At 31.2% G+C, this 16,247-nt stretch overlaps 1 long non-coding RNA gene across 1 annotated transcript; it reads right to left on the bottom strand.

Annotated features, from left to right (window-relative positions):
• Positions 1-5,347: 5,347 nt before the first annotated feature.
• On the bottom strand, positions 5,348-16,216 carry LOC143058898 (uncharacterized). Its single transcript, XR_012973278.1, has 4 exons — positions 16,107-16,216; positions 13,496-13,571; positions 9,723-10,138; positions 5,348-7,129 (listed from the first exon to the last, which is right to left on the bottom strand). It is a non-coding gene; the product is annotated as an uncharacterized LOC143058898 (long non-coding RNA).
• Between the last annotated feature and the right edge of the window lie 31 nt (positions 16,217-16,247).

Here is a 16,247-nt window from a genome sequence, read left to right as displayed (position 1 = left end):
TGCAATATAATATTGTTGTAATATACTTTGCATGGTACTTATGACGCATCAGAAAAAAATTAAGCAACAAAACAGTCGTTTCATTGCCGTTCTGATACAATGTAAACAAACCCACCAGCACAGAATCAGGACCCACCAGCACCTGACAGGACCAAATCACCAGCACAGAACGTTCTCTCGCAGGACAACCATACCCACCGTGAAATTGCAAAATTAAAATGATTTGAATAATAAAAATTGATATTCCTTTGACGTCTAAGGAGATATCTGTTTATGTTACAGCGTCAGACGATACACTAAAGATATTTCAAACTGATGTATGACAATACATACATGATTAATTCCAAAGTTGAGTAACGATAACAATAAGACGTGTCATTATACCAAATATGATAAACATTAGAAGTACATAGGTTAACTAGTTATAATAAGTAAATAATAAGTCAACGATATTTGACAGATGATTATGGTTTACATGTCCGTCAATGAGTAAAATGCTGATTTGCTATACATTTAAATTGATGTGATGTTTTTTACTGTATGCTGAACTATACATTTACAATAAATGAAAAGGATAAAGCAAATATTTGAATGCATTTGTTGTATTTTGTGTCATTTTAGGGGAGAACAGCATTACACATAGCTCTAAGTCATCCCTACGATTATCAAAGAATTTTAACAGCGTTAATTAAAGATGGATGTGGAAAAGATTCAAAGGATGAAATGGTAAAGCACAAACGTGCTTTCTTCTTTGAAGAAAGTAATTCTTTAATATGAAAATATGGTGATGTGGTATAATTGCCAATGAGATGAGATAATTATTCGACAAACTTCGAATTTAAATGGATAAGAATTATTATAGGTCTCTTTATGATGTTCTAAAATACGGAAAACCCATACCTTTTAGACAAATGTTTAATGCCCGGACATACAAAATTGTGAAATGATTCAAACGAGAACATGTATGGCCTAATCAATAACGAAACAACTTCTGAAAAACAGAATTGACAGGCAAATTGCCCAACGGTTACCACTGAACTATAGACTCCTCACTTTGGACAAGCAAAAAAAGCATGTAGCAGGTGGAACATGTTTGTTAGCTTTCAATATCCTCCTGAACTTGGAGAGTGTCGTAACAGCAACTTAAGAACAAGCTTTAAAACTCAGATATAAACAACTTAACACATTAGATCTGTACACGTTCAAATACATTGTCAATAAAAACAACAAACACAAAGCACTGATATAAGAGTTGTCGCAGTTAATGAAAGCAAGACCAAATTCAATAGACCGCTGTCGAGTTAAGTTTTTTACGGGAACAAGATATTCAATAATACGTTGCTTCGTGAAGTCATTTAACAGATAGATTTGATCGCCTGTATCCGTGCACTATATACGTTCATCAAGCGTCTTAGTGATCGTCATAGTGACTAGATATATTTTTGGTCTGTTCTCAATTACAATTATCTAACGATAGCAGTGCAGATTGTCAATCAAAAGAATATAATTTTCAGAATAATTTGGGCAATATAGCATCAATTTTTCTAACCATTCGCTCAATATGGAAAGGAAGTAACGATGCCCCTAAACGGACAAATATTGTTCACTAAAACCAAAAATTTTGACGGAAATGCATCGAATTTGAATATTGGCTAATACAACTATGATTTAAGTATCAATAGATACAGATCTAAATAATGTATGATGGATATTTCATGAACAGTCTAATAAACGCAAAATCTTATGCAATGCCAAAATATAAGTAAACAATATCGGCATGAGTTTTTGGTAAATGACATACATATATACCAATATATATCTAGCATCTTTTTTGTTTCAAATCCGAAATAAATGCTAGAACTATTCAAAACAATATCTAAGGATTTCAGTACTGTGTTAAATCTATTATCAATAATGACTAAATTTACGGGCTCTTCAAACAACATCTCCGTAAGAGTCGGGATTTGATCTTCTCTTTTGAAGAATTATACAGATTATCTTTTTTATCCAGCACTTGTAGATTGAAGAAAACGGAAATGCCCTACATTGTTCCTGTTTGGTTTTTGAAAATATGATTCTATCGCGGGTCTATTTTAAAGAAATTATGTTGTTCTGTCATCTATTCTTATTTCAGCATTTGTTATGATGTAACTATACATAACACACGTTAAACTTTGTTAATCACGCCATAAAATGTGTGGAATATACTAAAGCCTGCTTGTTTCGTCTTTTTTTACTGAGGATTACTGATCATTTTGTTTTTTGTTCAATATTTCTATTCATTCATGTTATAACGGTCATTTATAATGCATGCATGGCTCCATATAAGAAGAAATGACATGTTTTATCTGTAATCGTTACAATTGGCAGCTTAAAAGAAACCATATGTTGTCTCAAATGGAAACATTGACAAAACCCTATTATGTGTTACTTTAATTAACTGCTGAATTATCGAACAAAAGCTGCAGATTTTGTTTTTATTTAAACCTTGACCGATAGTGTATTGATAAGAATTATTCACAAATGTTATGTTTAATTACAAATGGTTTGAATATATATTTCAAATTCAGTAAGTGTTTGTGTCAATTTTGACTGTAATACTGTCGTACAGAATAATATAAAGACGTTTACCTTTAAGATACCATTGTATAAGTTATGTTAACTCCAGGACTTGTTCTCAAAAGTACAAATTATTTGAATTCCTAAGGATTTTCTCATCCCAGAAAGAGATCAACTTAGGCGTATTTGACACAACTGTTTTTTTTTTTAATTTTGAGTACTCAGTGCTCTTCAACTTTTAACCTGTTTGGCTCTCTACTTTTTTTATCTGAGAGTCACTGGTGAGTCTTATGAAGACGAAACGCGCGTTTGACGTAACAAATTATAATCCTGGTATCTTTGATAACTAGTGGCAAAATTTGAGGTCCAATTGTAGAAGCAAAAAACAAAAGTCTTTGTTTACATTCATTCATTGTTATTAGCATATATTGATATTTGGTAGACCTTAGATTTCCTTACGCGTTGCATGAAGCTCACATATAAATACAGCTTGTAACGTTGGTAAACAGGGTTAAATTAATCATAATGAGGTAAAGAATACAGGTTAAAGACACATAAAGAATGGTAGCTTATAGAATTCTTCTATGCCTACGAACGGGTTTATATGATTAAAATATATCATTAGTTACATGTTATGTTTGTGACCTAATACGACATATTTGGGGGTCAATAAATTCCATACGGGTTGAAAGAAAAGCTCGACTCCCCATACGGAATTTACGGTCCTATATATATCGTATTAGGTTATCGGCACTTTATCATACCGACTATCTTCACATGTAGTATTTAGACTAGCGGCCTATCAACGTGATTTAGTTTTTAATCCTTAGTTTTAGCGTTTTTGAGAACTTCTTTCATTTAACTATACAAAAAACAAATGCCAACAACAAAAATGTGTTAACCTAATAATTTGTTTTATTTATGTATTTAATTCGTCATTATCAGTTTCTTCGTCTGTTTAAACCTTCATTTTTGTTTTGAAAGGGAAGTAACTTCTTACTGACCCCATTTGGTTGCTAACCATATACTTTTTAGGACACCTTAAATCAAATACATATAGTCACTACGTATAGTACATGAACCAATCATATCCCCATAAATCTTTAGCAGGTGAGATAAATTTATATATACACTTGTAAGGAGCAAAAATATCGAAGAACAGTCAATAGTTTCTACTGTGCATGCTGTCTAGTTGTACAACATTAAAAATAAAAACTAGTTTATAAATGAGTGTTTATTGTAAAATGAGTTGAAATACATATAAAAACATTTACTGACTGTTTGAACTGAAGTATATTTCTTTTAAAACGTTATGGCTCTACAACAAGAATGTTAATTCAAACTTTTGTATGGGAATATTTTTATACCAAGAATGCTATTAGTGATAATTTCAGAGGTAAAATAGGGATAAAAATTAAAGTCAGTGATAATTTACAAATTGTAGTATTGTGTTGCATGTACACGTCAATACGCTGTTAAACCGTACATGAGAAATTAAAACGTGATATAAATAACACGTCGATGACTTTAACGAATGGTTTTGCTGTTTGTCATTTTTATGTTCAAATGTAAAATGCCGATTTTGATGAACAGGTACATTTTTTGTAAATGCAATTTTTATTTATACATGTAGTTATATTTTATTTTATTTTTTTTTATATTACAGTATACTGTGGATTCATTTATTTTCGTGGGTATCAATTTTCGTGGATTGCTGAAAACTTGCATATTCGTGGATATTTGAATTCGTGGTTTTGCACCTATTTTTAATATGTTATTCGTTGAAGATTTGAATTCATGGTCCGCCTGTACCCATGAAACCGACGAAAATCGGTATATAACGAATAATAATGAATCCACAGTAGAATATATAAAAGCAGGCTGCTATGTACATTTAATCTGTCATTGACTGTTGTTTCATTCCAGGGTAGAACATTATTACACGAAGCTTTAATTCAATATCATAAAGATGAAAACAAGATCAGATACTTACTAAAAAAGGGCTTCAAACCGAACGAAAAGGATATAGAGGTGAACAATTAGTTCTTCCTTCTTTAACGATCGCAATTTTCTCTGTTGATAAGTTGCAAAGCACTGCATTTACTTTTTCCTTCCTTGTATTTCGGTGATATAAATGGAATTTATGTAAAAACCAAAGAGAGCATGCTCATATGTTTCTGAAACATAACACATTGAAATGAATGATTGTTTAATTAAATGAAAGAAGCTCTTTATAAAGAGTTTGTGTCTGAATGTTTCAACTGGTTTAACACTCTCCGGAGACGCTCTCAACAAAACATTTGAAAATGAGGCACGTTTAATCGCATGAATTCGATTATCGCTATGTTAACAAAACTAATCCATAAAATAGAATAGCATAATACTTTCTTTCAAGTTTAAGCTACTTTAGGATGTACGATAAACCGTAAAAGAGTTTGTCCCATAACACCCATTTTTTTCTTTTCATATAAGACATAATAGCTCATAAAATGTCATTAAAATGTCATTAACCAAGATTAAGGCAGATTCTTGACTTACTTTTTGTTATATTTGAAGCCAAAACATATCAATGCAAATATAAGGTAAAAGTTCGAGAGCGCCTTTTCCCGCCATATTTTAAAAATCAAATATCTCAAAAACTAATGCTTTTCTAGCTTATAGTCTTAATTTTAAATTCTTGATTTATTTAATTTCACCTAAGTACATCCTTAAATTATGTCAGAGAATAATAAGGTTCAGTGAGGTAGGGATACCCTTATGGACAAAAAATCAAACTGTAGTGAACAGACTCTATTTTAAAAGAGTAAAATCCATTTTATTCCTTTTTCTAATCTTTTTCAATGTTTACCATAAATTGAATGCAAATTTCATAAAGAAACACACATTTTTTACAATATTCCATGTTTTTATTCTTAAAACTGATAAAATTTACATTTAATGTTCAGGAAATTTCCGAAAATATATGAAAGTTTTAAAATATTTGTAGTGAAGCTGTATGTGACAACTTTTTTTTCGGGAAATGTCCCGAAATCATTTTCAACATTATTATTTATAACATATATGTTGGCAGAGCGTTTTAACAGAAATATCTGAAACACATTTTGGGAAATATCCCGACAAAAATTAACTAACTACAAAATATGTACACAGATGTCTTCAAATATTTCGGGATTTATCCCGAAAAATTAAGTGTATATGCTAGACCTAATGACTAATAATTTCTTTTCACATTTCGGGCAAAATCCCGAAAATATAAATCTAATATCAGGCACACACTTTTTACATAGATTTTTGTTACCCATTTCGGGGAAAATCCCGAAATATCTACAAGCAGAAATAATGCGTTTTGATTTCTTAAACATTTTTGGGAAAAATCCCGAAAAACAAAATCTTACAGATTTTACAACACAAAATTTTGATACATTTAAAAAGTTTTTACATAAATTTATTTTTTTAAATTTTGATTCATAAAAATTTTGATTCATAAAAAATATGTTTCTAACTGAAAAAAATATGTATTTGTTTATAACCACATTTTTCATTACTTTTCTTAGAAATATGAAGGTTACTCGCTATTGCATCCCTTTTGTCATGCTTCAGTAATTTTCTAAATATAATATCAGGCCAATTTGTCCCACAAAAAGGGGGTCTTTTTGTTACCTCTTAATACTATTTATAAGAGGTAGATTTTAAACTGGCCTAAGCATAAACTTTAACATGTAAACTGCAAAAGATTGCAAGTTATAAAACTATGATTTAAGGTTCAGGATTATTTAAATCCCCAAACACATGTATTGTCCAAAAGCTTATTTAACTGCATATAAAATACCCCTGGTTCTCCTTAAACTGAACTAACCCGGTTATCACAAATATTTCAGTGTAAACTAAGGAAATTTTCAAAGTCAAAATTCCATTACTGAGAGGCTGGTGAGGAGGGCAATAACTGCGTCCATAACACATTGTCATGATTGTACCCTTCTTTCACAATCAGATTTCCATGTTCAGTAACTTATTTGTAATTGTTTAAAAAATACTGACTTCATGATGAACACTTGAAAGTACAAAGTTTCAAGTTTATTTGAGTGACCATAACATCATAGTAAACTATTTATTGTACAAAAAACCTTTACCTACTGTACTGTTGTACATCTTGAAAACAAAATAATTGATAAAAACTAGTTTCAACTCATTCAAATGCCAATGAAATTTTAAAATAGGAATGAAAAAAAAAATCAAACTCAAACTCAAAAATATTCAATAATGCAGCCTCATTTCATTTTCCTAACTGCACAATTTTTTTTTTGTCACAGAAAACATGGAAGAAACTATCTTTAATTATATTTTTCTAAATTTCTTTGATATTCTCCATAGCAAAATATGAAAATACATGTAGTAGTACTCTATAATATTACAAAAGCATACAATAAAATATAACTACAAATCATAGTATACATATGAATAAATCTTCATAGCATGTGCAATGTTTGTTATATTCAGATGGAATTATTACATATTATAAATTGATCTGCTTCTTTACTGATGCCTTGTTTTCTCTTCCTTTCACTCCTGCCTATAAGAGCAAAGTAAATTAACATTTAATAAAATATAACAAAAGCATTCTATTCCGCTGAACATGCTAAAAGTAAATATTAACTGTGAAATCAACAATTTTGATCATGTTGATAGGTTGAGACTATAACCGTTTGACATTTAAAACAAACCTTCTTTGCCCCCTCTGACCATTTTGATTGCCTTTTCTGATGTTTAACACAATCACAATGATCATAATGTACATAATGTTTCTGAATTTTTTTTATCACAGTCTGCACTGTTAGCCACTAGTCCAATGCCCCAGACCAGTAAATATTGATTCGGACTAGTATATATTATTAAAATTTTATATAGTTATATAGGGACAAGTTTTGATATTTAGTGTCCGTACTAGTAGATGAAAACGTTTTTTGGCTCAGTCTGTTATCAATAAAGATAGTATAGGCAATAAGTTTTCAAAATTATTTAGTGTAAAGTTGTGTTCTTTTCCCTTTCTCCAATTGAATGTTCCTGACAACCTGCATTCTTTTATGTTAACTTTTTTTCTTTTTAAAAACACAAATCGAGATATACAAGGGGAGCAACATTGAGTTTGCATGTGGCTTTCTTAAGTCAAGACATTTCCGGTCACCTAAAGTTGTATCTTAAGGATGCTTGAGGGTATAAAAATTCAGCAAAAATTTAAACATTTTTTTTTCATTACAAATTTTATCTCTTCTACTATTAGAGGTTAATATATGATGTGGTAAAAAAATCAACCAAAAAATCTATTTGTTTTGGCCCCAGATGATTTTTGAAATGTTCATACAACTGAAAAAGCTCTAAATTTTCTCCCTTAGATGAAAAAATGCCATTTTTTGGCATTAAAATTGAAACATCTGTTTCAACTCATGGGTGACTTATATTTTTCATTATTTTTTTCTCAAAATAAGCTGTACTAAAACTCAACTATTGTTAAATTTAAGCAATTTCTGTAATTTAGTTCTTTATATTTTGAAATTACATTTTTTTCCTCTTACATTTTGTCCTATTACATGTTTTAGTTCTACAGTAAAAGGTACTTAGCAAAAAATACATGCTTCTTTCGAAGGCAAATTGTGAGCTTTAATTAACGGTGACCCTATACTTTTATTTTTCTATTTAAGTATAGGATATATATATATAAAGTTTATTTCTAGAAAAAAATAGCAAAATTCTATGTTTAAAAACAGAAATTGTTTTATGTCTGCGATCCCCCTTAAAGCTTTTGTTTTGGGGAATTTGGTATTGACAGTAGATGTTTGTGTGTTTTTGGTTATTCAATTCTACAATCACTTGTTGATCATTTCAAGACAGTTGACCTATAGATACAAATATGATAAAACCTTTTCAACTGATTTTTATAGTTTGTTCTTATGTTGTGCTGTAACACCACTGTCCCAGGTTAGGGGAGTGTTGAGCAACCAAAAATTTGTTTAACCTGCCACATTCTTTGTGTACCTGTCCCAAGTCAGGAGCCAGAAATTCCATAGAAGTCGTTGGTTTACTTATGTTATATAATACATTTGATTTTCGCTACTTGTTTTGTTATAAATTATATAAATTAGGCCGTTAGTTTTCTCAAATGTTTTTGTTTATATTTTTTCTTGTTACGGGACCTTTTATAGCGGACAATATATACAGTACAGGTTTTTATCATTCATAAGGATGTACAGTTACCTAAAACTGTTTATTCAAACTTTGGTGGATAGTTGTCTCACTGGCAATCATGATCTGTAATAAACAGATAAAAATTCTTGAAACGTTACAATATGTTTTATCTTTATGAACATCATGGATTATTTATTCTTTTCAAAATTCAGTGAATAAATAAATGTTGAATGGGTCCATTGGACACATATTATGCCCCTGCTTGCATATAACATTTTAAGGGGTCATAAATAAAAAAATGGTAAAAGTGACACACAGTACCCAAATGAGTACTTGATCTGAGTTTTGTGGTTATAAGCATTGTGAATAAGTTTCAGTACATTTGGTTAAGCAAAATTAAGTTTATAGTGAACTAAAACAAATAAACAGATGCGCCATGTGCACATGATACCTCCATCACATTTTCAAAGAATAAAGTTCAATATAAACTTCTTAATAAAATTGAGAATGGAAATGCTGGGAATATATGTCAACAACCCGACCAAAGTGCAGACAACAACCAAAGTCCACCAATGGGTCTTCAACACAGTGAGAAAATCATGCACTATAAGTGTTTCTCTTTTCTCTTTTTTTCATATACAATAAACCTTTGGTTTAATGTTTGAAAGCTGGTTGCACACTAATAATTTTTTTGGGTCCTTAAATTAATAATAGCTTACTGTTGGGTGTGATCCAAGGCTCTGTACATGTGTTGAAGACTGTACTTTGACCTATTTATAATGGTTTTTCTTTTACAAATTGTGACTTGGATGGAGAGTTGTCTCATTGGGAGTCATACCACATCTTCTTAAATCTAATATTATGTACAAACATACAAGGATAAAACTAAATGCCCCCACCGCTATGACGGGGCATAACAAAATGCATATACATTTGCATATATAGAGCATCAGGACTCTTATAAAGACTGAACATGACAGTACCTTATTCTGTATTCTTTCATCTTATCCCCTGATTGCTGACATGAATTTTGGTTCTTTATTTCTTTTACTTCCAGGAAATTTTGGTATGAAAGCACCATCTTTCAAACTAAGCGTACCCATGGTTTGTCCTGGGCGTATTTTGATAAAAATGATAAATGTTGACTGCATCTTTTGGTGTCTTTCTTGTAAAACAATAATGCAAAGCCTCTGTGTGTTGTTTAAATTTACAAATCATAGGAATTAACCAGTAACATATATTGTATTATAATTGCACTTCTGAAATAATCCAGACTGGTCAGTGACTGTACAGTTTCAGCATATTTTCCTTTGTTCTTAATTTTTCTGATATTTAGCTGAATGCAGGATCAATGAGAATATTCATGTGTGTGGCCAACAGGTACTTACAATCAGAGAACCTGAAAAAAATTATCTGCTTAGTTCTTGACTAGTTTCATTTATTTATCCATTAAAGAGATAGAGCTTTCTTAGAATTTTAAAAGGTGGAAGCAGTATAATTACTTTAACACACTAAAATATGTAATAAACAAGAAGTAATTGTAACAGGATGCTGTTACGAAGTCTCCCAAACAAAGCTCCCATAATTAGCCATTTCCATGGTCCCATATTTTATTAGATTTGTTTTATTATCCCATACAAGAATATATAAGGTTTAGAGGTGGGGATCTCTACTGTTTACAGGTATTCTAACAAAAGGGTGTGGGGTAACCCCATAGACTCCCCCTATATTTGGTTTGATTTGTTAAATTGTCCCATTCAAGAATATATATGGTTTAGGGGTAGGGATCTGAACCGTTTACAAGTTCTCAAACAAAAGGGGGTGGGGGTAAACCTGAAGGACTTCCCTTTTATTTCATTTGATTTGTTTAATTGTCCCATACGAGAATACATATGGTTTAGGGGTGGGGTTCTGGATGGTTAACAAGTTTTCAAACAAGAGGGGGTAGGGGTGAACCCCAGAGAAATTCCTTTTATTTCATTTCATTTATTTAATTATCCCATACAAGAATATATAAGGTTTAGAGGTGGGGATCTCTACTGTTTACAGGTATTCTAACAAAAGGGTGTGGGGTAACCCCATAGACTCCCCCTATATTTGGTTTGATTTGTTAAATTGTCCCATTCAAGAATATATATGGTTTAGGGGTAGGGATCTGAACCGTTTACAAGTTCTCAAACAAGAGGGGGTGGGGGTAAACCTGAAGGACTTCCCTTTTATTTCATTTGATTTGTTTAATTGTCCCATACAAGAATATATATGGTTTAGGGGTGGGGATCTGGACAGTTTACAAGATAATAGCACATTCTCAAATTGAAGAGGGTGGGAGTTTCCCCCAGGGACTCGCCCTGTATTTCATTTGATTTGTTTTATTGTCCTGTGATCATTTCTGAAGACTGCATGGGTTTATCACTTACAGTTTTCAAGTCATTTGATTTTTTTTTTAAAATAAAATCCCATAGTGTAACCCCTCCCCTCTTTATGCCCCTTAACAGAAGGGAAGCTTTAATAAAAATGCTTGTTTTGGCCCTTAATTCCTAAACTTTGGCCCCATAACCTCTCAAATGAATCATAACCTTCTACTTGTGGTCTCAACATTGAGGTATAATTTCAGAGCAATTTAAATACTCACAATTTAAGTATATTAAGTTATTATTCTGAAAAATTCGTAAGGGTTCCACGGAACCCTGTGTCTCGCCTACTTTTGTTGTTAATCGCAGACTCAACAAAAATAAGGAAAAACATCAATAAAAATTTCCCTCTCGATACTGTCTTTTGATTGAAAGAAGCTTACAAGTTTGGTAAAAAAATCAAGGATAGTTTATGAATCTAATAAATGTTTTATAAACTTTAACTGCAGACTGTATGTAATGTTAACTGGAAGAAAAACCAAGTCCATTTATAAGTAAAATATGGAAAAAGTGATTTTTTTTTTACAAAATCTACTTCTGAATAATATCTTATGATCAGAAACAAGCTTTTGTCTAAGTTTGGTAGAAATCCAGGATAGTTTAAGAACATTATAATAAAAATTTTGAAAACTTAAACTACAGAGTGAATGTTTTGTTTCTGGCAAAAAAAACAAAGTCCATTTATAAGTAAAATACGGAAAAGTGGAAATTTATTTTTACAAAATTTTCTTCTTGATACTTTCTTATGATCATAAACAAGATTCTGTCCAAGTTAGGTACAAATCAAGAATAGTTTATGAAAGTTATTAAAATTTTAAAAACTTTAACTACAGAGTGAATGTAATGTTTCCTCGCAGAAAAACCAAGTCCATTTACAAGTAAAATACGGAAAAGTGGAAATTTATTTTTACAAAATTTTCTTCTTAATAGTACTATGATATCTTATGATCATTTTAACAAGCTTCTGTCCACGTTTGGTAAAAATAAAGGATAGTTTATGAAAGTTATTAAAATTTTAAAAACTTTAACGACAGAGTGAATGTAATGTTTCCTCGCAGAAAAACTAAATTCATTTATAAGTAAAATACGGAAAAAATGGAATTTTATTTTTACAAAATTTACTTCGGGATACTTTCTTATGATCATAAACAAGGTTCTGTCCAAGTTTGGTAGAAATTCAGTATAGTTTAAGAAAGTTATTAAAATTTCAAAAACTTTAACCACAGAGTGAATATTTGTGGACGCCGCCGACGACTACGGAATGTAGGATCGCTTAGTCTTGCTTTTTCGACTAAAGTCGAAGGCTCGACAAAAATGCTTGTTTTGGACCCCTAATTCCTAAATGGTTGGGAGAATCATCCACAAAATTGATCCCAACCTTCCTTTTGTGGTACTTTGAACCTTCTGAGAAAATTTCATAAAGATCTATTTACTTAAACTAAAGTTATTATCCGGAAAACAATGTGTCTTCGGAAGACGACGACCACGACATCATACCATTATACAATCCTCCCAAAAATTGGGGTCGTATAAAAACATAATAGATTTTATACCAATATGTGAATTAAAATATTAAGGTACAATGCAATGTATGTGCCTGTTCCAAGTCAGAAGCCTATAATGCAGTGGTTGTCATTTGTTGATGTGTTACATATATTTGTTATTTGTTCAGTTTTGTACATAAATTAGGCAGTTAGTTTTTTTGTTTTCTTGTTTTACATTTGTCATTTTGGGGGCTTTTATAGCTGACTATGTATGGGCGCTTTCCTCATTGTTGAAGGAAGTACAGTGACCTTAAGTTGTTAATTTCTGTGTCATTTGGTCTCTTGTGGAGAGTTGTCTCATTGGCAATCATACCACATCTTCTTTGTATAAGCATAAATCAAATAAAGTTAAATACAACATTTAAAAGTGTTGACAATGGTTGATGTTCATTACATTTCTGATATATCAGATTTTCTTGAGGTGAATATATAAAATACATGATTTTATGAGGGCTTGGATCCCACTGACATGTTTAATCCTGCCATCTTCTGTGCCTGTCCCAAGTCAGGAACCTGGACAATCAGTGGTTGTTGTATGTTGCTGTGTTGCATATATTTGTTTTAAGTTATTTTATTTGTATATTAATATTAAGGTCATTACTTCTGAATTGTTTTACAATTGTAATTTCAGGGCCTATATATATGACTATGCAGTATGAGCTTTGCTCATTGTTGAAGGCTGTACTTTGACCTATAGCTAACTGACCGACAGAGGGACAGGTGTAAAACAATATGTCTGTCAACTTTTTTCTTACAATTTCATACATTTCCCATATCATTGACTATTTTATCATTACTTACATCTGTCCATTACTATGCTGTCTTTTAGGTCACATTGCATTTCAAGCTGATGTTCAATACTTGCACAGTTGTACACCTAGAAAAAAAATCTGCAAAATTAAGATAAAACAGTCTTGTGCAACTGTCACACTAATTTAGATAGACAGTCGTGTGAGTTTCTAACAGAAAATTTACATCACATCAATGAGAAATTCAAAAAAATAAATAAAATTATACATTTGTCGCTATCGTTGTTGAGGTTACATGAGTGATTTATCTGCCTTATTTTTACATGTTCACAAATCACTATCCAGGAGAACTGTAAATATATAGAGGCTTTGTACCCTCCCACTGAAATTTTGTGCTCTTAAAAGGAAACCAGGTGCTTTTTCTAAGTAAGGAAAGAGTTTATAAATTACCCATCATCATGATCATGTCCTCACATCTAATTTATAAAAGATGATTTTATTGATCATTGAAATGTGTATCAGAGTGAGAACTTTTCAATGTTCATTTTTTGGGGGAATATTGTATTACCCTAAACTTAATATTTTTGTTGTCTTTAATTAAGTAACTGAGACAGTACTGAAAATAAAACTTTCATATCTCTTCATTTATCCTGGGGGATTAAAACCCATGAAATTGAAATTTTTCACACATAATTGACTTATAGTACTTAGTAATTGGGAATGTAAACATGTAATAATGTTTTCCCAGTAGGCAGTTTAACCAAACTTAAGATAGACAAGACATAATAAATCTATTATACTATATACACAGCATGATCAGGACATGTGCTCCTATCATAATGATGAACTAAGTCCATACTGTCACTGAGTGTCCCTTTAACATATAATGCAAAGTTAAAATTTTTTATTTAGATTCTGTGATTTTTTAAAATTTTAAACATTCTTATAAAATTGAGAATGGAAATGGGGAATGTATCAAAGAGACAACAACCCGACCATAGAAATCTAGTATATGAGGGCCTGGTGAGGTTCTAAGAAAACAGAAAAATCGGCCCTGAAATTAATTTAAATTTAAAAGAATATTGATTTAAAATGGTGCTTAATTATAAAATAAAGGAAAATCAAATTATGGGCGACAATGATTAAAAAATAAATATTTGATAATCCCATTCTAAGCATTAAAACCCTCATTTATAACTATTGACATGTTCCCCTACGACTATGTTCATTGACTCTGGTACCAAACAAAACAAAATATGCATTAATATATCATAGTGCACAGAAAATAATTCATATGTTGTGGTTCTAAAGTTTTATTCTCGCTATTTTAAATTCATAGTACGTTTTCACAAGCAGGGAATTTAAAATATTTAAAGGAATCCAGAGAAATATGTCTGTTAGTTAATACATAATGTCAGTTTATTTATAAAAAAAAATCAACCAAATACTGTTTATTTATAATGAAAACTTCAGAATAAAGTAAATGTTAGTTATTCGCCGGTTCTCATGTTCATCGTGAATGAAAAAAAGTGATACCTTCACATATTTTGTTATTTTTTATAGGTTTGAGTATAGACAGTAAGGCATATAATTAACATTAATATTATGATGAAATAACATTGAACAGCAACTATTTTGAACGATTCTTTCTTGTTCAAATTGTAAAAACCGCAATAGCTTATGGGGGGGCTGCGCCCCCTGGCCCCCTGCCTCGGTATAAACTGAAGGCAAGCTACACCACTGCTTTCTGTGGGAAATATTATATTGCTATACAATAATAATAGTTAGTAAGTCCAGAGTAATATTTTATTGCAGATTTTCATTGTGATTAAGTCACTAAAACAAGTATAATGTATTTATATGTTAATGCCAGCATTTATTGTTTACAAAGAGTCTACAGAACTTTAAATTAAATACAATTAAAAGTCAAGAAAACCCTGGACCCAAAGCCAAAGGTGTACTTGAATTGGTCTATATAAAATTTGGTAGTATTGTTTTAATGCTACAAGGCAGCACTCGCACCCGCAAAGTGGAAAGGGATTAATATAAGTTGTAAAACTTGTTTCTCAATCCACTATAAATAAATATGTTTAAACTAATGAATAACTTTATTTCTGAATTTTAAATTGTTTTTTTTTTAAACTGTGTAAGGGAGCTACCATTTGATTTTTATGGGGGGGGGAGGGCTAGGATGAAATTTGAAAAAAATAGGCAGGACAGGAGTTTTGCGTAAAAAAAAAGGCAGGATGAGACACTTTGCAAAAAAAAAAAGGCAGGATGACAATTTAGGTAAAAAAAAGTCAGGATAAACTAATAAAAAAAAGGCATGACCGAATAGAGTGAAAAATAAAAAGGAAGGACAGAGATTACAACTAATAAAAATGCAGGACAAAATTTTTCATCCTAGCCCCCCCCCCCCCATAAAAATCAAATGGTAGCTCCCTAAGAGAAATTATTGCTCTATCTAATAAGCATTGACCAGTTGAAATTATTGTGGTCAAGCAAATGACAAAAACAATATTCTGAATTCAGATTTTCCTCAATATACCTGTCACTGTCAGGTAACCTGAGGATTTCCAAACCGAAGTGGTTCGTCTGAAAAAGTTGGAATTTACAGAATAGGTGACGGGTAACAGGTCTGTGGACGAAACAAACATCCTCACCTTCAAACTGGTAAAGTTCAACTTCTACTACTAACAGTCCAGACATGCTTTAAACTTTTTATTTCTCAAGAGTCAAGACCCCATCAGCAGTGCGATGAAGAACGTCTGTTATCCAAATGCAATCAGGGAACCAGTTCAGGT

Source organism: Mytilus galloprovincialis, chromosome 14, assembly GCF_965363235.1.
Source record: "Mytilus galloprovincialis chromosome 14, xbMytGall1.hap1.1, whole genome shotgun sequence".
NCBI classification, from domain to species: Eukaryota; Metazoa; Mollusca; class Bivalvia; order Mytilida; family Mytilidae; genus Mytilus; species Mytilus galloprovincialis.
This window is presented reverse-complemented; position numbering and strand designations above follow the sequence as displayed.